The sequence below is a fragment of the Jatropha curcas genome, chromosome 6, assembly GCF_041381405.1.
Source record: "Jatropha curcas cultivar XTBG-Jc1 chromosome 6, XTBG_Jcur_1.0, whole genome shotgun sequence".
Taxonomy (NCBI): Eukaryota; Viridiplantae; Streptophyta; class Magnoliopsida; order Malpighiales; family Euphorbiaceae; genus Jatropha; species Jatropha curcas.
Genome location: NC_143156.1, coordinates 23,331,828 through 23,358,038, shown reverse-complemented (window position 1 = coordinate 23,358,038; position 26,211 = coordinate 23,331,828). Strand labels below are relative to the sequence as shown.

The following is a 26,211-nucleotide window of genomic DNA, read 5'->3' as shown; positions in this document are numbered from 1 at the left end:
CCACCTTTCGTTCCTTTAGGATATCCAATAAAGTAACATAAGTTTGTTTTTTATTCCAACTTATCCGCTTTCCCTTTCAGCACATGGGCTGGGCAACTACACATCTGAACGTGTCTTAGACTAGGCTTATGCCCAGTCCACAGTTCTGTAGGAGTCAAAGGTACTAATTTTGAAGGAACTAGATTCAGAATATATGTTGCTGTTTCAATTGCATGCCCCTAGAAAGAAAGTGACAAATCTGAATGACTCATCATTGATTTAACCATTTCCATAAGCGTCATATTTCCTTTCTACTATACCATTCTGTTTTGGCATACCAGGTGCATATAATTATGAAGTAATTCCTTATTTTGATAAATAAGTAATGAATTCCCTAAAGAGGTATTTGCCACCACGGTCAGACCGTGGCGACTTGATATATTTTCCATGTCGCTTCTATGTTTCTGCCTTAAATTCTTTGAATTTTTCAAAGCATTCAGACTCTCGGCGCAACAAGTAAATATACTCACACCTTGATTGGTCATCGGTGAAAGTCACAAAATACTAAAAATCACCCCTAGCTTGGACACTCATTGGCAACACAAATGAGAATGAATTAATTCTAAAACATCATTGGCCCTACTATCCTTTATGGAAAAAGTCCTTTTAGTCATTTTACCTTCTAGACATGATTCATAGGTTGGTATTGCCTTTACTTTCAATGAACTCAAGGGTCTATCCTTGACCAACCTAGAAATTCTATCTAAATTAATATGACCAAGCCTTAAATGCCAAAGATATGTATGATCGAATTCAATAGGACCTTTTCTTTTTAAGGGTACAACAACATCAAAGTTATTTATTTCAGAATCATTAAGTTGCAGTTCAGGTGATACTTGAAGAATAAATAGATCATCAATCAATGAGCCAGAATAAATCAAGTATTTTCTAAATTTAATAATGATAGAATCATCATAAAATTCATTAAAACAAACTGAATAACCGTTCTTATTCAAACTAGAAACATAAATTAAATTCCTTCTAATTGAAGGAACATACAAAACATCCCTTAAAACTAATGTTTTATTATTCTTAAGACTAAGGGTAATATTACCTACAACTAAAACTGTAACTTCAGTGTCATTTCCCAAAAAGATGCTAACTTCTCCTTCATTTAGCTGTCGTGTTACCTGAAACCCCTACTAAGAATTGCAGACATGATTAGTGGCTCCTGAGTCTACACACTATTGGAGTGTAGTTAATACCGCTAAACAAGTTTCAAAAACCAATAAATAGAAAAGAGATGTACCTTGCTTTTTCTTGGCTATCCAGGTTGGACATTGCTACTTCCAGTGATCAGGTTGCTTGCTCTTGGGCTTTTTCACAGCACCATTTGCACCATTAGCTGCAAGAACTGACATAGATGCCAAAATGTAACATCGCGCCATCTCATCAGCCTTAAACCATTTCTGGTAAGCCCTGGTGACCTCATCAGAAGCACCCTCACTGGGTTTTTCACGACAAACCTCACTGAGCACAAACTTGTACTCCTCAGCAGTAAGTACAATGTCCAAATTCCTTTTCTAATCCACAAAGTTTGGACCCTCAAGCTTATTTTGGGTTAGGATGTTGGCTAGGGGATTGAATGATGCGATTTCTTTTATAAAATCAAGCATTAAAAATACAATCGCATATCAATAATAATTAATAGAATTTGAATCATAATTGCAAAATAGACAATAATGACTCCAAAATTCACTTCAACATTCATGAGCAGCAATCTCGATGGGAGGATTAAACTAATCACATATCATGTATAAAAATTAAACATACAAGCACTACTCTATGGAGGAGACATACCATAAAATAATTATAAGCGAAAAACTATTACAACTGGTCCATAAAATTACTCAGATAGAGCGTTAAAATAATATAGACGACACCAGATTCAATGATCATATAATACATATCATCTGCCGATAGGGAAGAACATGCAAGCAGTCACAACTAATAAGTAATGGAAACACCTATAAATAAATAAATAAAAAATAAAATATATATATCTTTTTTTTTAAAAAAATTGAATAAATTCCGTTGGACTCCAATTAACAAAAAAATAACTAATTTCCATAAGAATTTATCACCTAAATTTATTTTTTTTAATAAACAAAGGGAAAAAAAATACCTAAAAACAGAGAAGGCCAAAAACTCATCTAAACGATCTCGGATGGCTGAAAATCAACTAACGTCATGGCATATGCAGTGTGTTCTATTCAAAAGATCGTTTCCGATATCTCCACCAAATTTTAGATTAATCAGAGAAACTTTGCCTTATATAAGAAAATCTATTGATTCCGAAATTTGAGTCTAGGAAAGTTCCAAAGCCTCAAACGTTTTTTTTTTTTTAATGAATAAATTCTTTTTGTCTGTAATTTAAAAAAAAATACAACAAATTTTCAGAAGAAACTTTTAGGGCCAAAATAAAAATACAAATAAATTTTTTTAAGGCCTGTTTGCAAAACTAAGAAACTTTCAGAGCCAGAATAAATATTTTAGGACATGTTTGCACAGCTAAACAATTTTAGGGCTGCAATAAAATTATTAAAACTTTGGAGGACTGTTCGGGAATATTCCTGAACGTTTTCTTCTTCCTTGAGAAGAAAACTTAACTGCCACCCAAACAGCCACCATTTTTGCCCTGGCCGAGCTCTGCCACAGCCAGACTGGGACTCCAATGGTCGCGCAACGCTTGCACTTCCGTTGGCTGTCCATTCCGACACCGGCAAGCTCGCTGTTGAGCACAACTCGTGAAGCACCATCACCCAGAAAACTCGTTCGAATTCCAAACCTAACAATGACGAACCAGCTGCTGCCGGAGGTGAGCCTGCGTCGGTCGGAGACCTTTGCATGGCCCGCCGTCAACGGCGCTATCGTTCGTGCTGTTCTGGACAATCTGGCCATCATTACATGTTCTGCATGTTCTTCGTGTTCTTGTAAAGAGCACGATTCCAGAAATAATTTTCAAATTTTTTTTTTTTAAATTTAATAAAGAAAAAAAAATTGTTTTCATGATACAGATTTCAGCAAAATTGATTTTTCTTTAAAAAAACAGCAGATTGATTTTCAAAAAATCAATTTTATAAAATCTGCATTAAAACAATTAAAAAAATGATGTATATAATCACGTAATCATACAGAAACAGAAAACAATTATATGTAAATCACAATCATCACGTAACAAACAAAAGATACAAAAAATCTAACAAAAAACATGATAAACAATTAATAGGTGAATAAGCCACCTTGATACGAGTTTCGAAAGGCTCTGCTACCAATTGATGGGAGCTGAAAATTGTGCAACGGAAGCAACCTAGGTTAGAAACAAGTATGAAAGCAAACCAACCACACAAATCACACAAGAATTGACTTGTTGTAGCGCAGAATGCTTATTGGTGTTCTTTTCAGAATTCTTCGAGTCATCTGACAGTCTTTTGTTGTGTGACCTTAATTAATTCTGCGGATTTTGGTTTTCTGGATGGGCAAAAAAATACAGTGCGTTTGTTTCTTGATACTCTACTCCGTTTTCTTTTGAATATACTTCTATAGGAAGACAGTATTCAAAAACAAATGTCATCTCTTCTCCGCGTGGGAAGCTAATGATAAGATTTTTTTTTATCGTTCTGTTATTCACACGATTAATTTTTTTAAAAAATAGATTATCCTCGTTTCAAATTAAAATTAATAAATAAAATTTTAATTAAAAAATTAATCTATTAATTATTTAAAATACATAACACACGTACAATCCAAATAATTAAGGCACAACAAAGACCGCAGGAATAAATTCATAAGGCTACAAATTATAATAAAAATCCATACAAAACCGGTATATTCTTATTATAATTAATCATAAATTATTCCACTAAAAATTCATGATTAAAATCCTTATTAATTTAAATTTCCACAATATAATAATTTATGTTCTGCATGTAAAGAATACAGATGCTTGTCAAATAAAATAAATCACTGACAATTCATTTAAATAATAATTTTAATCTTTAAGATTGCCATTTAACTTATTTTATCTATCGAATTAAAAATCCACCTGCAGAGTTTACACAATGAAACCTTATAAGCTTACTTAAAGTGCATCATCATTCTCTAAACCGAGAAATGGATTCTATCATTAATTAATATTTCATAAATATAAGTTACCCAATTCACCGAAAATTATTATCCCGATAAATGAAACTCACTCTGTAATGAAGTAAAGCACAAAATAATGTATATTTGCTTATATTAATTAAACCAAGATTAAGAATATAAATCTTATTTCTAATGTCATAGAGAATGATTAATATGTTTTAAAAGTCATTATAAAACAATCATTCAATACTTGGTCCAGTTAGATATATACAAAATTTATTAACACTATTATTATAAATATGATGAAAAATTGATTCATTTCAGGCAAATCTCCAATTAAAAACATAGAAATAATTGTTCAAAAAAAAAAACATAAAAACTATACTATTACATTTGCATGGTTAATAGTTTATATTGTTGAATAAACTTTAATATAGCCCAGATCTATTGTTCATAGAATTTGTTTGACAAGAATATACAATAATCGGAAGCGTACCTTGATCCATAACGGCAGATCTATGTTATGGGTTACCTTGTTGGGACAATTTGATTCTCATCATAATAGCAGATCTACGTTTCTTCACTCTAGCCTTTTGTCCGTAAGTGCTCTCTTAATGGTCAGAGAATAATCAACAACTGTGGGAGTTTCTTTTATGAGCTCTCTCAAACAAACTATTTCCGTATGTGTTTGAGGAAGCCGTCACACTCTCTTGTTTCTGTGTTAACCCTAATCTGTTGATTCCTTTATCTTTTATAAGGTAGAGGAAGGGTATTAAAACCCTAACTGGCTTTTATCCATTAAGCCCAATAACCATCATCTTGGGCCACCTTAATTAGAACCAGCCCTTTAATCACATGGGTCACATACAGATTATTAAATAATCTAACAATCTCCCACTTAGCCCATGTGCATTTCTTGAATCTATCATGTTTACCTTAATTAGAATTAAAATGATTGGATTATGGCGGTCACAAGTCATTAATCGACATGATTCCTTCCATATATCATAGACCACTTCAATTCATAAAACTTTAATGGAGAAACTATTCAACAAACAATACATTGTTACAATCAACTGTTATTGTTATCTCACTCAAACCATTATTGTATACATCTATAATGTGGATAACACATAAATAAGCAAAAACATATCTTTAATTGAATTCCCAAGTGTCACAATGATATGAGCAAAACAACCATATGTATATATATATATATACAAGTTTAACCATCATGCTAACAAGGACTTATCTATAATGCCCATCCTATCAACATGGCCAGTGAAGATTTTAGGCGGTAGGCCTTTAGTTAGCGGATTCGCTATCATCAGATCAGTACCGATATGCTCAATTGACACTTTGTGTTTTTGCACTTCTTCTTTCACAGATAGGTACTTTAAATCCATGTGCTTTGCACCCTTAAGTACCTATCATTCTTAGAGAAGAAGACAGCTGCGAAATTATCACAGTAAATTCTCAACGGTCTAGCTATACTGTCGACAATGCCTAGACCTGAGACAAAGTTTCGCAACCACAATGCATGAACAGTGGCCTCAAAGCATGCCACAAATTTAGCCTCCATAGTGGAAGTAGCAATGACAGACTGCTTTCCACTTTTCATGATAATGCTCCTCCGGCTAGAAGAAACAAGTAGCCAAATGTAGACTTTCTCGAATCTACACAACCGGCATAGTCTGAATCCGAGTATCCCACCAGTTCTAGATGGCTGGACTTTCTATAAGTGAGTATATGATCTTTAGTGCCTTGTAAATACCTACGTACTTTCTTTGCAGCTTTCCAATGGTCCATCCCAGGATTACTTTGATATCGCCCTAACATTCCTACGGCGAAACTAATATCCGGTCGAGTACATGTCTGAACATACATTAAGCTCCCAACCACTGACGCATATGGAATAGACTCCATCTCTTTACGTTCCAAATCATTTTTAGGACATTGCATTTCGCTGAACCTATCTCCTTTCTGAATTGGAACTATTCATGCGGAGCATTTTTCCATTCTAAATATCTCTAATACCATATCAATGTAAGCTCTTTGAGACAATCCTAACAGTCCTTGTGATCTATCACAGAATATTTCTATTCCAATCACAAAGGATGCCTCTCCCATATCTTTCATTTCAAAGTTCTTAGAGAGAAAACCCTTTACATCATGCAGCAAACCAACATCATTCGCAGCAAGAAAAATGTCATCAATATATAGGACTAACATAATGAGCTTACTCCCACTGACCTTCATATAAATACACCAATCAACAGTGTTTTCTATAAAACCATATGAAGTGATGGTATTATTGAACTTAGGATACCATTGACGGGAAGCTTGCTTCAGTCCATATATTGACTTCTTTAACTTACACACCAAGTTTTCCTTTCCTGTGACCATAAACCCCTCTGGTTGGTCCATATATACTTCCTCCTCTAAGTCACCATTAAGAAAGGCTGCTTTACATCCATTTGGTGAAGCTCTAGATCATAATAAGCCACAACAGCCAAAATAATTCTTAAAGAGTCCTTTTTGGAAACTGGAGAAAATGTCTCTTTATAATCAATGTCATCCTTTTGAGTGTAACCTTTAGCAATAAGTCTGGCCTTATATCTTTCAATGTTGCCCTTAGAGTCCCGTTTGGTCTTGAAAACCCATTTACAACCAACTTGTTTTGACCCCTCAGGCAACTCGACTAAATCCCAGACTTGATTGTCACTCATTGATTGCATTTCTTCCTTCATGGCATTAAACCACTTTTCAGAATTATCACATTCCTTGGCTTTCTGGAAAGAGACTGGATCATTATCAATGCTCAATTCACATTCATGCTCAAGTGAGTAAACCACATAATCACTAGAAATAGCTGGCCTTCTTTGCCTTTGTGACCTCCGTAATGCTATTTCTTGTGAAACCACTTGATCATTCATGAATTGTTCATTATTTGCTGATTCATCATTTATATGGTCATTTTGTGGGTTCCGAATGTTGTTTTGTTGTTCAACCATGTTGTTAAACCGTGATACAACAAGTGGAACAACAACCGAAGAAGAGACATTAGGAAAATCCATCTGAGTTGGATTTTCAATCTGAATCTCTTGCACATTCACTTTACGTGGTTCATTGCTCCCACTAATTTGGCCATTTTCAATAAACCGAGCATTACCAGACTCAACAATTCTCGTATTATGGTTAGGACAATAAAATCTATACCCTTTTGACTTTTCAGGATATCCTATGAAAAATCCACTAACCGTTCTAGCATCAAGCTTCTTTTCATGTGGATTATATATTCTTACTTCCGCTGGGCAACCCCAAACATGAAGATGCCTCAGACTAGGTTTCCTTCCCGTCCATAGTTTATAAGGGGTCTTAGGAACTGCCTTACTAGGAACCCTATTAAGTAAATATGCAGCAGTCTTTAATGCATGCATCCATAATGATAAAGATACAGTACAATTATTCAGCATACTCCTAACCATTTCCATAAGAGTATGATTATGCCTTTCAGCTACACCATTCTGTTGAGGTGTACCTGGCATTGTGTATTGAGCACAAATACCATGACTTTCAAGGAACTTTGCAAATGGACTTGGACATTGTCCATTTTCATTAAATTTACCATAATATTCACCACCTCTATCAGATCTCACCACTTTAACCTTTCTATTTAACTGTCTTTCTACCTCATTAATGAATATCTCAAGGATATCCACTGATTGAGTCTTTTCATGCAGTAAATATACATAATCGTACCATGAGAAATCATTGATAAAGGTAATAAAATATTTTTCACCACCCCAAGAGGGAACATCAAAAGGGCCACATATGTCAGTGTGTATAAGTTCAAGCAATTCACTGCTTCTTGTGGCTGGATTCTTTAATGTGTGCTTAGTTTGCTTACCTTTAATGCAATCTATACACACATCCCAGTCAGTGAAATCCAATTGAGGTAAGATTCCACCTTTCACTAACCTCAAAATCCTTTCTTTGGATATGTGACCTAACCTTTGATGCCACAAGAAAGCAGAACATTCATTATGTGTACTATGTTTAATACCTATATTGTGTTCAACATTAAACAGGGATTCAATAAATTCAGCATCAAGATTAAAATGATACAAACTATCAATCAAAGTACCAGAACCATAATAGTACTTAAGTTTGTATAATGAAAAAACACCATTACAAATCTTAAAACTGAAACCAACATTATCCAACCTCCCTACAGAAACTAGATTTCTAGCACATTCAGGAATATAGAGACACTTTTCAAGATCCAGATAACAACCAGTGTCCAGGATCAATCTATAAGTCTCAATTCCTTCTATTCGTGCCTTCATTCTGTTTCCCATGAATAGGAACTTTTCAGTTTCGTTTATGGGTTGGATTGAAAGAAATCCCTATATAATATGAGACACATGGGTAGTTGCACCAGAATCTAACCGCCAGGTATTATTAGGCACTTCAATAAGATTTGATTCAAAACATACTGAAACATAAAGTATACCTTTCTTTTCATACCAAATCTTCCTTTTAGGACAGTCCTTCTTGAAGTGACCATTCTTCCTACAGAAGTAGCACTTCAATTCCTTACGGATTTGGCCCTCATTAACCTTCATTGGGGCACTGTCCCTTTTCTTGTCTTTCTTCCCTGATTTGTTGTTGCTGCTACTAGCTCCATTATGAAATGTGAGATTGATGGAGTGTTCCTTCAATTTCTTTAATCTCCCTTCCTCTTGTATCAACTTGGTCTTAATTTCCTGAATGTTCCATTTTTCCTTAAGGGTGTTGTAATTCACCTGAAACTGACCAGACTCAAGAGGAAGTGAGTTAATAATAAATTGAACTAAAAAGGATTCAGTCACATCTATTCCCATTTATTTCAGTTTGGCTGCCAAATTCTGCATGCCAGTCACATGATCATGAATGGATTGTGACCAATCAAACTTCTTGGTCATTAGCTCACTCATCAAGGATCCTACGATGGACTTGTCAGCTATGTCCGATTGGGAGTATTCCTTAATTTTCAGCATGTACTCTCTAGCATTGTCTGTTCTGGGCATTGATGGCTTAACATTTTCAGCCATTGTCATCCTCATTAAGTTCAAGCTCAGCCTGTTAGACCGCTACCAAGCCTCATAATGGGACTTGTCAGCTTCAGTGCTGGTCTCTGTAATGGCTGCTGGCTTTTCAGAGACTAATGCCAAATCCAAGTCTAGAACTCCTAACTGATAATGGATTTGTTCAGACCAATCAGTATAGTTCAATCCATTGAACTTATTCAATCCAATGCCCGTAGCAAACATGTTAAAAGAAGCTGCAACATTACACATATACTCATACATTAATGCTTTGAGTAAACATAAAATGGATTCAAACCAGTAACAACTTTAATTATGCATCTAGATTCACCTTTGGGTAATATTTAAATGCATAGCTTTAATCATTAATGATGCCAAGAAGAAAAATACTTTAATAGACTTTCATTGTGGAGCAACTTGCGAGCCTTTATGCAAGTCAGAGAGAAGCACGCCCCTGTTTCATCACAGCACGCCCGTGCTCCTTTCTGGAATTCAGTTACTTTTTTTTTTTATTCCATTCAACTATTCAATAATGCTCCATACAACATGCATGTTATCTTTGGATATACATTCATATTAATTAATACAATGATAAGTCTATTTAATGTCATTGATTATAATTAATGGTCTACCTTTGGGTAACCTAACAAATTATAATCAACGAACTCAATTGTTCAATTTTAATTTTCGTGTCATATAACTGCATCACACAAATATGAACAATTGAAAACTGCATAATCAATGTCTAAAACAATCCAAACAAGGCCACTTTGGTGACTAACAAGTTTTCCATTCATTAAACATTGATTTATGCAAAACTTTTATGAGATTAAATTAAGATCTCAAAACTTTAACGACATAACCTAATAATATGTCATAACCATTCTCTATAAATAACAACAAAATAATTTATAAAGCATAAAGAAAACAAACAGTTTTCAAATTTCTATAATTTTGGCTTCGTTTATACCATATAAATCAATTTCACAATACGAAATTAACTTTCATTAATTAAGCCAAACAAAACGCTATCAAACAAATCTAGAACAGGTACAGGCTCTGATACCACATGTTGAATAAACTTTAATATAACACAGATCTATTGTTCATAGAATTTGTTTGACAAGAATATACAATAATCGGAAGCGTACCTTGATCTATAATGGCAGATCTATGTTATGGGTTACCTCGTTGGGACAATTCGATTCTCACCATAACAGCAGATTTATGTTTCTTCACTCTAGCCTTTTGTCCGTAAGTACTCTCTTAATGGTCAGAGAATAATCAACAGCTGCGGGAGTTTCTTTTATGAGCTCTCTCAAACAAACTATTTCCGTATGTGTTTGAGGAAGCCGTCACACTCTCTTGTTTCTGTGTTAACCCTAATCTGTTGATTCCTTTATCTTTTATAAGGCAGAGGAAGAGTATTAAAACCCTAACTGGCTCTTATCCATTAAGCCCAATAACCATCATCTTGGGCCACCTTAATTAGAACCAGCCCTTTAATCACATGGGTCACATACAGATTATTAAATAATCTAACATATATATCTCTATCAACAAGTGCCTAATAGTTTAATAATAACGAGTAAAACAATACTCTATCTGTCCATAAATATAAGTCGTTTTAGGATAACTCTTTTATCTACAAATATAAATGATTTTAAAAATATGGAAGATAGACTAATAATGTTTAAATATTGCAGCATAATTTTATAAAGATAGCAGCAGACCACTACATTTTTGAAATGCCTTCTTGGAGAGGACCCGCCTTATTCCCTGATGTAAGAGGATGTACAGAACCTGAAATGTAGTCATCGAACTTCATGTTGTCTATCAAAAGTAAAAGTAGGATCCTCCTCCTGTTGTCTCATCTCTTCTCTCTTGCATAATATATAGTTCTACTGGTGTTATCCTCGCCGGAGTAAAAGCACCAGTTTAGCACGTTTTTGATTGTAATATAATTTTCATTTTTCTAAGTTGGATGCCTCCTTTATCTCCTGCTGTGAACTTAAATACAGAAGGTGCTCTTAAACTTCATGTTAATAGAGTTTCTGCAGGCAGTCTTATTCGGGGCTCTTTGGGGAGATGGATTTTGGTTTTTGCATGAATATCAGCTCTACTTCCATCCTTGATGCTGAATTATGGGCTTTATTGTATTATGGAGGGATGGTGACCAGCAATTGGTTGCACAAAATGGAACAATCTCAGGCTAATGTGTTTATGTGAAATTGAATTATGATGTAATATCCTATTGTTAACAATCTAAAGTTAATTATAAACTTTGATTACCATGTTCAAAATAAACTATGAATCTTCTTCACAATTGCAGCAAACAAAACCTTCATTTCTTAAATCTAGCTTTTTAACTATAATGCCTTCTACAGCATTTACAAAAATATTGCTGATATATTTACAAGTTTTTTAAAAAATTGTTTTGACTTCTTCATAAACTTACAGAAATGACAAGATAATAAGCTTAACTATGAGATTTAGCCCTGAATTATAATGGTTTTGTTGGTAGAGATTACAAAGATTTAATAGTATGTATACTAACTTTACAACATCTTGTGTGCTTCCCCCCATATTGATAGGAGAAGAACAAACTCTCTCTCTCTCTCTCTCTCTCTCTCTCTCTCAAACGCACAATCCTTTGATCTCCATGAAGAAAGTTTTATTGACATTGCTGCTTTTCTGTGTCGTCCTCTTCCAATTACACCAAACTTCTTCTCAAGATTAGAAACCTGAATCTCTCTCTTTATATATATGTTTTCTATGACATTTAAAAAAAAATCAATTATATATACCTCAACCTCCTTCAATAGGATTTCATAATCCCCCTTATGTTATGTTCAAAAATCAAAGTTGTTGGCTAACAATAGTGTATTACGTATAACATGCATTACACAAACTTTTAAAATAAAAAAAAAATAAAAAATAAAAAAATAAAAAAAGGAAACCTTTCGTTGTATGAATTAACATAAGTAATACTCTCCTTTTCCGTTAGAAACTTTCAAATCGTAACTTCTATAATCACGAGCCATCTTTATTTTTTTTACAATGTAAATTTCGGATCTTTAATTACTAATAAAGTAAAATGAGATAAATACACTCCAAATCACGGGCGGGTCTAGAAAATCTGATTAATAGGGGGGCAATGTATAAAAGTAATAATTATTGGGGTGAAAAATAAAAATTTAATAAAAGTAAAAATTTGAATTAATATAAGTATATGGACTAAAATGTAAAAGACCAGTGGGTTCCCCTTGCTTCAAATTTATTAATTCAGTGTAGCTATAAATTTTTTTTATAACCATTAACACTTAATTAATTGCCAAGCAATAATTTAGAATTGAAGAACTATTTTACGGAGCTTTTAAATACCACAAATTCAAAATTTTAGTTATAAATTTAAATATCTCCCGAATTATCTATGCAAAAGTCGAATTTAGAACGTGCCCCAAACTCAGAGTAACACTATAATACTATTTAGTCTTCTGAGGTCATAGTCTTGACGGAGTCTTTACTAGATCATCTATACCACCACATGATGGTGGATGCAAATCATCCAAAATAAAATATAAAAAGTAGTTAGTTTTAAAATTAATAACAAGAAATATATATGTCATAATTTTTTTTATTGAATATAATTTAGGGTAAAGTATGGTACGATCCACGTGGTTTGTGAAATATAATTAACTAATTCATGTCTTTTTTAAAATAGACTAAAATATCATTGTAGTTTACTTTCATTAGATCACAATATTCTATCGTTCAATTTTTGCATCTTTTTTGTTAAGTACTTTATAAAATGTCAAAAACCCTTTTATTTTTAAAAATACCGGAATAGACTAGTTGTATTTTTCAAACCTTAGGGACCGTACTATAATTTTTTTAGTATAATATTTTAGTATCTCTCCTTTAATCTCTGTATTTTCTTGTTGACTTAACTGGAAAGTTGCGAAAATTGGACAGACAGACTTAATAGTGTAATAGAAGTAAAACATAAGGAAAATATATCGGTATATTTAAAAAAGATATAATCCGACTAGCTGTATTTCGCAAATCATAAGATATTATTGGGATTTTTCCTATAATTTATTTTGGAGATTTTCAACTTGAAAGAAGTTATTTCGTGATTAATAATATTTACTCACATAATCAATGTTTTGAAAACTTTAAAGATAATTCAAAAATAAAAAATTAAATACTACTGTTCACATAACCACTCATCAATCTCCTTCACATATCTTAGATCCCAACACGTGGTTTAGAATAGACTGTGGTATCGAATCACCTCGTCTGGGGGCTCAACCTTCTCTAGTGCAAAATGGACGATCAGTGCACTTAAGCAGGCATCAAGAAACGCCTCCCAAAAAATCAACCGTTGATGAGATGACCACTCCGCGATTCTTTCCTAATCATATGGACTGAAATTGCTACACAATTCCAGCATATAAGGAGCCACGGCAGTACATAATTCGAGCTGGGTTCTACTACCTGTAATTATAACTCCCTCTCAAAACCTCCAACATTCGATCTGTATCTGGACGACCATAAATGGTCAACGGTCAACACATCGTTGGTGAAAGGGCCCATATATGTTGAGGCTGTATTTGCAACACGTGGTTCGGGTAATATTAAAGTGTTTTTGGTATAAACAATAAACGGAGAGATCCCTTTTAAACGATGTCGTTGTGGACTCATTTGTACTCACAAATGCAGAGCAATTTCACTTTCACTCTTCTTAATAGAACTAAATAGTCATGGCCACCGGTTCAATTCTAATCGGAATCGAACAGTACTGTAGACAAACCGAAACCGGCGGTTTAAAATTTTGAACCGGAACCGGCGGTTCAAGGGCCGATTAAGGTTCATGTGAATGTTAAAAAATGAACTTAACCGGCCCGGAACCGGCGGTTTCGGTTCGATTCGAACCGGATTCACAAATAAAATTATTTGTTACTTAAAATTTTTTATAAAAAAATTTATATCACTTGATTTGATTTATGATGAAAATAAGAACACAATCATACATAATTTATAAAAAGTAGTGAAAAAAAAAAGCAATATCATTAAATCATTTGACTTAATTGGTAGAAAAAAAAGGTTCAAACTAGCCGTTTGAACCTTATTTTTTTTCACATAATTTTTTTCTTTTTACAAATGGACTATTCATGTATAATAGTTCATTTGTAAAAAGAAAAAAAAATAATAGTTCATTTGTAAAAAGAAAAAAATTGTGTAAAAAAAAAGGTTAAAACGGCTAGTTTGAGGTGACATTTATTTTTTTTATTTTTGGTAAATAAAATTTATTCATTTTTAATCAATTATTTATTTATTATAATTTACTAAATTATCCAAAAATATAGTTGTTATTTTTCTGTTATAAGGGACAATTTGGGAAACTACATAAATGAAAAATATGTATAAATATGATGAGTTGATTATTTTTTTTCACAACCAATTATATCCTATCTCTCCTCTTCTTAATATTGTTTTATTTTCATACATCCAATTCTAAATTCCATTAATTTCATCTTCCAATTATTATTTTTTTCCATAATTCCATTTAAAATTATGGCACACAATTCACAAAGCTCCAAGGGAAAGCGAGTTGCTCAAAGTGTGGAAGAAATTGATTCAAACGATCCATTGATTGATTTTTCACCAAAATTTAATGATAAAGTTCAATATCAAACTCTAGTTGAGGAATGTTATATTCGGCGTCATCCACCACAAGAAGCAACATCTCCTAATATTTCAATAGGTAAACCACCAAAATCAGATATTTTCAAGAAGCACTTTGCAAAAATTGTTCAAGATAATGGAGAAATCAATGCGGTTCGATGTAATTATTGCAAAAAAGAATATGTATTCAAGCTTGGAGGAGGCTATGGCACTCTCAATAGGCATTTGAAATCACATCATCCAAGTGAGGTAGGAATGGATGTAACTCAAACTCAATTATCGTCATCAAGGTATGATGATCCTAACACTCCTCTATTTAAATATAGTGATGAAACTAATAAAATTGAAATGGCTAAAATGGTTTGTATGGAACAATTATCTTTTTCATTTGGTGAGTCTTATGAATATAAAGATATTCTTTCTTCATTTATGCAATTGCATGCATCACATTTTCAACTTTATCCAATCAATTGGACTATTTGTAAAAAAATATTAGATATTTTGCAAGTTTTTGAAAATTGTACGAGAATTTTTAGTGGTGTTTATTATCCTACCTTCCATTTATTTCCATTTCATTGTTTGGCCACAAGTAGTGCCATAATTGAAAATGAAAATGATGATGATTTACAAAAATGTATATTCATGATGAAAACTAAATGGTTAAAATATTATATTGAAATTCCAGATTTAAATTTAGTTGCATTTTTCTTTGTCCTAGATTTAAATTAGTTGCATTACAAGAATTTTTTCGTCTTTATTATGGATCTTTTAATATTGAGGCAGATTATTTTTCTCTTACTAATAATGTTTTAAGGTATGTCCGTCAATTGTATAATGAGTATTATAAATTAGTATCTCCCATTCCTCAAGTATCAGATCCACAAACTACACAATCCACTAAATTTCATTCTACACAATTTACCTTCATGCAAAATGTTTCAAAAAAAATCAAGAGAGGGTCCACATTCATACACAGAAATTGAGACATATATTAGCACAAATTTTGAGTTTTTAGGTGATGATGCGGATGAAGACCCAACAAATTTTGATATTTTGGATTGGTGGAAAAAGCATGCAAATCGCTTTTCAGTCTTAGCTTCAATTGCAAAAGATATTCTTGCTTGTCCAATTTCTACTGTTGCAGTGGAACAAGCTTTTAGTGCGGGTGGACAAATTTTAGATACAGCACAGTAAAGATTATTGCCAAATAATGTGGAAATGCAAGAGTGTGTTGACGATTGGACTAGAGCAGCGTTGAGAACTCAAGACCAGCAAAATTCAAGCGACGATGATGATTCCGACTCATTAACGGGGACTAGTGGCACCGATGACTAAAATTAATTGTAATAATTGGGAGGTTATTTTCCAATGTAATAAAAAAAAAAAGAACTATGTGGGCTTTGATTTTCTTTAATTTTCAAGAGGATACGTAGGCAATTAAATTAAAATTTTTCAATTTTAATTTAATTCAAGCCCAAAATAAAAAAATTATAATTTTCTATATTAGTGAGTTAGCAAAATTTGTAAATTTAATGTAATAATAGTTCTAAATTAATAGAAGTTTTTGTTTTAAAATTTTATAATAATTTATTTAGTTAATAAAATTTATAAACATTTTAAAATTATTATTTATTCATGAATTCGGAATCAAAATTTTATTATTTTTTTAAAAATTTGCGTAATGCCGAAACCGAATCGGAACCGTAATTTGAACTGTCGGTTCGTCAGAACCGTGCCGGAATCGGAACCGGAGGTTCAAGGGTCGGTTCCGGTTCAAAATTTTAAACATCTCGAACCGGCGGTTCAATGAACCGGCCATGCCTAGAACTAACCTTAGTGGCAATGACGGAGACAGGGGGATTGGGTTAAAATTAATGCATTGCATAAGTATGTTATCTTTGCTAGCCTAGTGGTGTTGGGCGCTTTTCCTCGGGGTAAGTGACCTAAGTTTGAACCGTGGCTTTGTGTTAATCTTCTTATTTTTTCAAGATGCATTTTACTGCAGAAGAAAGCCCAGCCCACTAACCCATGACAAAATCCTAATATATATATATATATATATATATATAAGACTTAATTATAAATTTGGTGTTGCAACTCTCTAATTTTTTCTATTTTGGTATGTCAACGGAAAACATTTTGCAATCAAGTGTTTAAACTCCAAAAACATTTTCAATCAAGTGTTTCCATCCCATATGATAAGCCGGAAATACAAATGGGATGAGAAGGACCTACTGAAAATTAAAAAAAAAAAAGCCATATAGGATGATACTAAGACTGCTTCGTTGAATTCACGTGTATAAAACGTGATTGGACTTGATTAAATGATAGAGTTGCCCTTAGTGTCTCTCTTGAGGCAACAGAACAGTCTCTTGTTCCTTCAACACTGAAACCCAAGTCACCAACATCGGAGGAGATGATCTTGCAAATTTGCAGAAACCAAATTCGACAAATGTGGCATGATTTATATCACAGTACAGTAACGTGGCATGATTGATGAGAAGTTATAAATGAAAAAAAAAATTGAGAAACAACAAATAAAGCAACCTCATGACAACAATATTCAAAATCAATAGTAAATGACCAAATGACAAGGGAAACAATTTAATTTGGAAACTAGATGAGATCTTTTCATGAAGGATAACAGCTAAAACACCTTATCGCTTTAAAAGATAAAGCTTCTCAAACTAAACCTTTAATTCTTAAAACACCATTCATATGACATAAATTTTCAAACTCCCCTGAGAAAAGCTCCATTAGTATAAGAATTGCAAAAAACATCGGAATCCTTTCATACAAAACTTGTACAACCATGAAAAAAAAAAAAGATAACCAAAAATTACATATATTCATAACATTGAACAACCAACGCAAATCTGAAGCGCTTGATTAGGCAAAGATGTGAAAATTTGTGTAGAGCAAAAACACTTTGATTATAAAAGGACAAGGACCTAAAGAAAATGAAGAAGAAGAATAAGAAGAAAGTGGAAGGAGATACTCTAGCAGACTGGACTTGCCCGCAATTCGAAACCCTAATTTTCCATTGTTGAATGAAGATAAAAGAGCATTTCATTGAAGGCTAGTTCAGTAATCTCCATTTTTCAGTCTACAATAACTAATCACCGATTGACAACTCAACATTCATTCCAAGTAAGCAAAAAATCCAGCTTGGCACAACACTTCTCATCCTATTTGCATTTTCGACTTGCCATGTAAGATAGAGACACATGATTGAAAATATTTTTAGGGTTTAAATACTTGATTACAAATGTTTTCCATCAAAACACCAAAATAGAAAAAATTGGAAAGTTGGAACACTAACTTTATAATTAAGCCTATATAAAAAGTATTGAAGAGTTAATTGACAAGCACACACTTACACTTTGGAGAGAAGAACAAAAAACACAAAAGATGTTCAATGCAACTTGTGTGGTTCTAAGTTATGCTCAATGCGCGACTTGTATGGTTTTAAGTAAAATGACTGATGAAGCGTGTGGTTCTAAGTTATGTTCAATGCAACTTGTGTGGTTCTAAGTAAAATGGCTAATGAAGGAGTTTCATATTCTCAACGAGGAGATGCAGAGTTCGCTCTAAAGCAATTATTATCTTTTGACTTTACCTTCATTTTGCATCTCATGAAAGAACTTTTGGAAATTAGTCAAATTTTTTGTCAAGTTTTGCAACGCTAATCTCAGGATATTTTCAATATTATGCATCTTGTCTCAAGTACAAAAATATTAATCAAGGATTTAAAAGATTTAGGTTGGGAAACTTTTTTAAAAAAAGTAAAAATATTATGTGAGAAACATCAAGTTGATATCTCAAATTTTAGTGCTCGATATATTACAAGGCGTGGTCGATCTCGAAACCAACATGATCAGATTAATATTGAATATTATTGTCGAGTTGATGTATTTATTACTGCGATTGATTATCAGTTGTAAGAATTGAATAATAGGTTCAATGATCACATGATAGAGTTAATTGTTCTTAGTTATGTTTTAGAACCCAGAGATAGATTTAAGGCTTGTCACATTGATAATATTTGCAAGCTTGTATAGAAGTTCTATCCTAATGATTTCACAGAGCAAGAATTGATATATTTAAGGATAGAACTTGAACACTTTAAACTTGATGTTCCAGATCATATTGAAATGCAAAAATTAGACAGTCTTCAAGAGTTGTGTCAAGGGCTTATGCCAACTAGAAAATATTTAATTTTTCTTCTCATTAAGAGATTGATTAGGCTTGTTCTTACTCTTCCTGTATCAACAGCAACTACAGAACGAGCACTTTCAATAATGAAGATAGAGAACACCAAACTTCGCAACAAAATGGAAGATAATTTCTTAGATGATTGCTTGTTTGTTTACATCCAAAAAAAAAAAAAAATCTCAATGAAGTTTAGTGTTGATTCAATCATAGATGACTTTAGTTCTATGAAAGAACGTTGAGCAAAACTTATAGACAACAATAAAAAATGAAGTTAAGTCAAGTAAGGATCAAAAATTTTTTTATGATATAGTTTTGACAAGTTTTGTTTATGAAACTTTATGTAAATCATTTATCTTTACTTATGCGATGGTTATATATAATGAACTGCATTTATAGATAAATTCGTCAAATAAAATGATAAACACATTTTTGCCTTCCCATGAAAAATTTCTGGCTCTGTCACTGTTTTGTGGTAATGAAATTAGGTATGTTGTTCTTCTCCTATTATTATTATTATTATTATTATTATTATTATTATTATTATGCTTTTATCTTTAATTTACTCCATCATTTTCACGTATTTATAAAACCAATTAGGATAACAATAGTTTAGTATGCCTTTTCTTTGGTTTTGTTTTTTAATTTCTAAAAAAATGTTATATTATTAAAAAATATTTATTTTTATTATTTAATATTTTTGAAGTGCAAAATGTGTTGTCAAAATAAGATAACTTGTAAAAAAAAAAATCCTTAATTCATTATCTCATCATAATATCACTTTTTTTGAAATAAATTTTAAAATATGAAATCATTTGTAAATTAAATTTTTATATTTGAAATAAATCTAGAATTAACAATTTATTTGCTTGTATTTTCTAAAATACGATGTAAATTTAGAATTAACAATGCATGTCGTGTATATAATTTCTGGTTATGGAAGATAGGTACACAAGGCTTTTCTCTTCTAAAAAGTACAACAGGATTTGGACAAGTGGAGGCACCTCACCAAATAGCAAAAGAGTCCTTACTCTACCAGATTCCACTACCGCCACACTAGAAAATGACCCTCCTATATTAGCATTACAAGACTCCATTGAACCCAACATTTCTGTTCCAATCTTGACCTTTGATTATCCACGTTGGAACCCGCAGTCGGCTTACGTTGTACTCTACTTCACGGAATTGCCAACCAGACCTGCTTTATATGATACGAGAATCATGGACATAAAAATCAACGGTAAGATTTTGTACACTGTGGGAGCTGGATCAATCATTGTAAAGTTGTCACACTGTATCCTGTATCCATCGTGGGTTCTACAATAATGATCACCTTGGCCCCATCTAAGTTATTGAGCTTGCCACACATGACTAGTGTGATGGAAGTTTTTCCAAAGGTTGAACCTAGTTCGACTCCGGGAACAAATTCTACTAACGGAATATGGAAACACTTCTTTTACTACATGTCGTTTTGGTTCAAATTTTATTTATACTTTCTTTATTGTAATTTCTAGTTGTTGAATTGTATTGATTGTACTTTATTCAGCAGCATGATAGCAGGAGTTCGAATTCTCTCAATTATGAATTATTAATAATTTTGTAAGATAAAGAGAAGGCTATTTTATTATATAATCTATAATATTATACAAGCACGCTGAGTAAGTGCAAAGGGTTAGTTTCTAAACCCTCTTACATGGGCTTTTATCGGGCTAGTCCCTAAGGCCTCTCAAATGGACTTTGATCAACCCAAATATGTGTGAATAAAGAAACCATTGGCCATAGTGGGCTATACAGTTGTACAAATGAGCAAGGTATCTAAGCCCAACAGCCAACAGTCAATAAAATAGAAGCTATTAGAATTAGCGGGCATCTAAAGGGTATTCCAATAGATACCAAAATTTTTTTACCTTTTTAAAAATGAAAATATGTTTTAAAAATTATTTTAAAAAATTCAGTGAATTCTTTAATGAATACAAAATTTTCAGTTACACAAATAAATGAGTAATAAAAATAAAAAATTAATTAAAATAACTTAAAAACATAATTCTAATTTTTTTTAATTTTAGTAGTTATAATAATATTTTAAATTTATTTTTTTACATGAAAATACTTTAAATTTATTATTTTTAGTTTATATTATACGTTTATTTTTTGGAGAAAATTGGTTTTATATCTAATAATTTATATAATAAAAAATTTTTGGAGAGTGAAACTCTTTAAAGTTTGAGTATTTAATTTTAATTTAACTAAGAAAAATGGAAGATTTTGGAAAGAAAATATGTCTCTTATCTCTCTCTAATTTATAATTTTTATGAATTTCACATATAATGACTCTTTAAAAATTATTCTATTTTTTATGACTTTTAAAAACAACGAATTCTTAATGTTCTCTTATGATTTAATCTTTTTGCTTTTTTATTTTCCTTCACATACTATCTTAAGAGTGATGTTTCATTTTAGTCACAATAAAAATTTTTAATTCTCCATGATACATTTAAACTATATTGTACGTGTATCATATGCATATCAATTTTTCAACAATTAATTTAACAAGAAGTCCGTTACCCAAATCAAGCTTGAGCAATCGCAGCTCTGCAAATGCTTAAGCTATAAGGTAAATTTTATTCCACAGTCAATACAAAGTACACTAGAAAATCAAATGCTAACCAAACATTGACTATCAATTACTCAAAAAAACATATTCTAAATACATATCCAACAATGACTCTAATTTTAACTGTAATCAAGAGTCTTTCTACCTTTATATAAAAGGCATTAAACTTTCAACTCAAATATATAATATCAATTTATTTTATTCAATTACTATTATTTTCTTACGGACTTGAACGTCGGAATAGTCGCAGTTTTAACTGTCTCTCTTTATTTTCTCTCTTTTCTCCATGTATGTTTTGCATATTTTTATGTAAGTTTACAGAACCATATTCTGAAAAATATCAATTAATTTTTTTTATTACATAATGGAATAACAATTAATAAACATTAATTAAATAATAGAACTACAATAATATGATTAGTTAATGGAAGCATGGATGCTGATGTGCAAAGCAAAAAAAGTGTTGATGTAGCATTTTATTTTTTATTATAATTAATTTTTATTTAATAAACACTAATTTTTTTTATTAAATAATAGAGTTACAATCTAATCTAATCCAATAAAGTTGTAATGGAGTTATAATTAATAAAAATTAATTAAATAATAGAGTTTATGGTTAACTAATGGAATTAAAATATAAATTGAATTCATTACAATTTATTGCATTATAATTAAATTTTTTATACTTCACTTGATTAATTAATAACCATTTCAATTAAATATATGAGATTAAAAGGAAAAAAAATAATTATATCAATTACAATAATTTAATTACCAAAACTTATTGTGCTAACAAATATTTTAGTTTATTGCTTGAAAATTTTAAAAGGAGAATAAAATTTCACTTTTTATCATTTAACTAAAATATATAAGGAAATTATCAAAATTAAATTAAAGAAACATAAATATAAAGCAATTTAAATTTTTTATTTTCATGTTAAAAACCTATTTATTTCATTATATAAATAGTATTTTCATTTAAGTTATGTTATTGTGTGTATTTTATATATAATTCAATTATTTTATTAATATTTTTGAAGTACTCTAAAAAACATTTATGATTGGGTTACTATCAAATATACATCAGCAACCAAATAATATGCCTTTCAAAAAAAAAAAAAAAAACAACCAAATAATATGGCTGGACTTGATTGAAATAAAACTTTCCAGTTTCGTTTCAGAGGACATAGGGGTAGCGGGATTTGATTTGCTTTTCTCCATCTTATGACCATGGTTTCGAAAATCGGACCAGACCAACCGGTTTGACAGGTTTTTAACTAGAAAACGGACAGTGGTCCGGGCCGGGTCATATAGGAAAATGGAGAATTTAAAAATCCAGCATAAATTGGTAAGAACCGGATGAAAATCGGCCAAAAATGGTGAACCGGACCGGTTAAAATCGGTTCGATTCAGATTCTGGGTTTTAATCTCTAATTGTGGGCTTTTTAAAATTTGGGCTCTCAAAAGTTGGATCCACTTATTTTTTAATTTTGAAACTCTTTATTTCTAAATCCAAGGTCCTATTATATTAATTAAAATAATTAAATTTTCTAACTTTAAATTCAAATGTGAAAAATAATATTATATTTTATTGTAATTAATTGATTTATTTAGTATTAAATTGAGTAATATTTTGATCTTTTGGTTTAAAATTATTTACTATTTTTTATATTTTTTTATAAAAGCAAATTTGAGAATTTTTTTTATTTGATATTAATAGTTTTTTATCTTATACTTTCAATTTTATTTAATAAATATGTTGAAAAATATTTTATATAAAAATCCGATTGAATTGTAAATCTAGTTGACCCCTCCAATTCAGTGAATCCCTATCTTCACCGGACCTGTTCTCAAAACACTTCTTTTTTTATGACACAAAACAAGCTTTAAAGATGTAACGTTCAAAAATGAAATACCATTTGGCTTGGAGCTGTAATTGCCAATTAATTGCCACTTGAAATAAGCTTTAAACAAACTTGCTTTAGCTTTCTTTATCAGTCGACTGATTGACATTTCAATAACCCTAATTTATACTAACGTTGATTTGATTGTCACCTTTTTCTAAAAAAAATTTCTTTAATTTTTCCATCCCCATTCCAGCAATTTACAACTTTAATTTCTTTATGTCCATTTCACCATTGTGAAGAAAAAATTAAAAAAAAAAAAAGAGAAAAAGAAAAGTTAGAGTTGATTTGTTTGGTTTTTCCTTTTTCGAAAATCAAATATATCATGAACTGAACATATTGGACCTTCAATTTTACACAAAGCCCAAACACAAACTAAATGGATCACACACACTTGGGGCCAGAGTTAAGGTGGACAAGCGGTCACAACAAACTACACCTAGCTTAGATCTAATATCGTTGTATATAAACAATATAATAACTCATCTAGTTCATATCTTCATCTAATAAGAATTTAATCAAGTTTCTTCCTTATTATTTCTCTGAAACCCTAGCTTCCATTAATCCTATTCATGATATCAGAGCCTCTATAAAACTAATATCACGATTTCCTTCACTTCAGGCATTATCTTCTTCTTCTTCTTCAACACACTTGATCACCTGCAAGATTGAACTCATAAGATGACGACAAAGTTGAATCAAAGAACAAAACAAGAAGAATCGGAAATTTACAAACTTATGAACTTATACAATCCTATCTCTAGTTTGGTAAGTGTTCTCATTACTGGAAATAACTATCTTTCATGGAGTAGATCCATGTTAATTGCCTTGAGAGCAAAAGATAACTAGGTTTTATCAATGGCTTCTATCCCAAACCTGCTCCACATTCGCCGTTTTTATGATAAGTGGCTGAGAGTGGACAACATGGTAGTGTCCTGGATACTAAATTTCATAGCTAAAGAAATTGTAGAAGCTTTTTTATATACTGATTGTGCTCAAGAACTTTGGGAGGAGTTAACACAAAGATTTGGTGAGAGAAATGGTCCTTTGCTCCATTAAAATCAAGCAAGAAATATCAAATTTAACTCAAGGCAACACTTCTGTGATGGTGTATTTCACAAAATCCAAGAAGTTATGGGATGAACTCTCATGCCTAGCCCTTTACCTACATGCTCATGTGGTGCATCTGAGGCAGTTACAGAATTAGGTAATGAAGACAAGCTCATACAGTTCTTAATGGAACTTAATGAGACCTATGATAATATGAGGAACTAGATCTTGCTTATGCAACCTTTCCCTAGTATAAATTGTGCCTATTCTATGGTGTTAAGGGTTGAGAAGCAAAGGAAAATCCACACCTTAACCTTTGAATCAAATGACAACATAACAACAATGTATGCATACAAGACCACTAAGCCTTTTCAAAAAAACATAGAAAACCATCAAAGGACTTATAATAGAGATGTGACAAGCTTCGACAAAGAAAAGAAGATATGTTCTGTGATTATTGTAAGAAAAGTGGACACACTAGAGACAGTTGTTTCAGACTCCATGGATTTCCTGAATGGTACTATAAATTGAAGCAAAAGAATGCAAAAGCAAATGTTGTTGTATTAATACAAACTGCAGAAACCGCTCTTTCTGAGATAACTGATCCCTATGGTGGGTACAATGAAGACATCACTAAGCTTGTTCAATATGAGATTATGAAGACAATTAAGGGAAAGGCAATCTAAGAACAACCACTCAATCATGATATCTACAGCCAATATAGCTTGTTTTGTAGTTAATTCAGCCAATTCACACCAAAATTGCATGCAAAATATTGATGAAAATGATTGGATTAAGGATACAGGTGCTACACACCACATGACATACAACATACATTTTTTACCACCATACATAACCTATATAAACCAAAGCAGTGAGGCTGCCAGATGGCAGTTTCAAATTAGTCACTCATATAGGAAATGTGTTTTTGCATCAAAATTTTATATTGCATCAAATTAGTTTTACATACAATTTCATTTCAGTGAATACCTTAGCCAAAAGTCGACAAAATCTTTATAAAAACACTACCTGACCATTGCATTTTGCAGGATTTGCAGAATGATGATGTAATTGCCATTAGAAAGGTGGAAGAAGGTCTATATCATCTAAATCACACATCTTTTTTCAATAATCCTAGACCTATGATTTCTTTGCTTTCAAAAACAGATTGTGTCTCAAATAATGGTTGTAAAAATCATGGTAGTCATTTGAATATGCTTTGGCACAGTAGATTAGGTCATGTATCAAGTTCAAGACTCAAGCATGCACCATTCTTATCAAATCTGAATTTTGATTTTCATGATTATCCCATATCCCACTTTCCAAACGAGAAGGACTACCATTTCACCTAGTACTAGTACAATAAATACACCATTTCAGTTAGTACATATAGACATTTGGGGTCCCTATTCTATTACTTCTATAACTGGCGCAGAATACATATGACCATAGTGAAGGACTATAGCAAGTTTACTTAGGTTTACATGATATCACACAAAGCACAAGTCCATAGCGTAGTATAACA

At 31.7% G+C, this 26,211-nt stretch overlaps 1 pseudogene; it reads left to right on the top strand.

The window, feature by feature from the left end:
• Positions 1-11,877: 11,877 nt before the first annotated feature.
• Positions 11,878-26,038, top strand: LOC149495746 (putative LRR receptor-like serine/threonine-protein kinase MEE39; annotated as a pseudogene).
• The last annotated feature ends 173 nt before the right edge of the window (positions 26,039-26,211 follow it).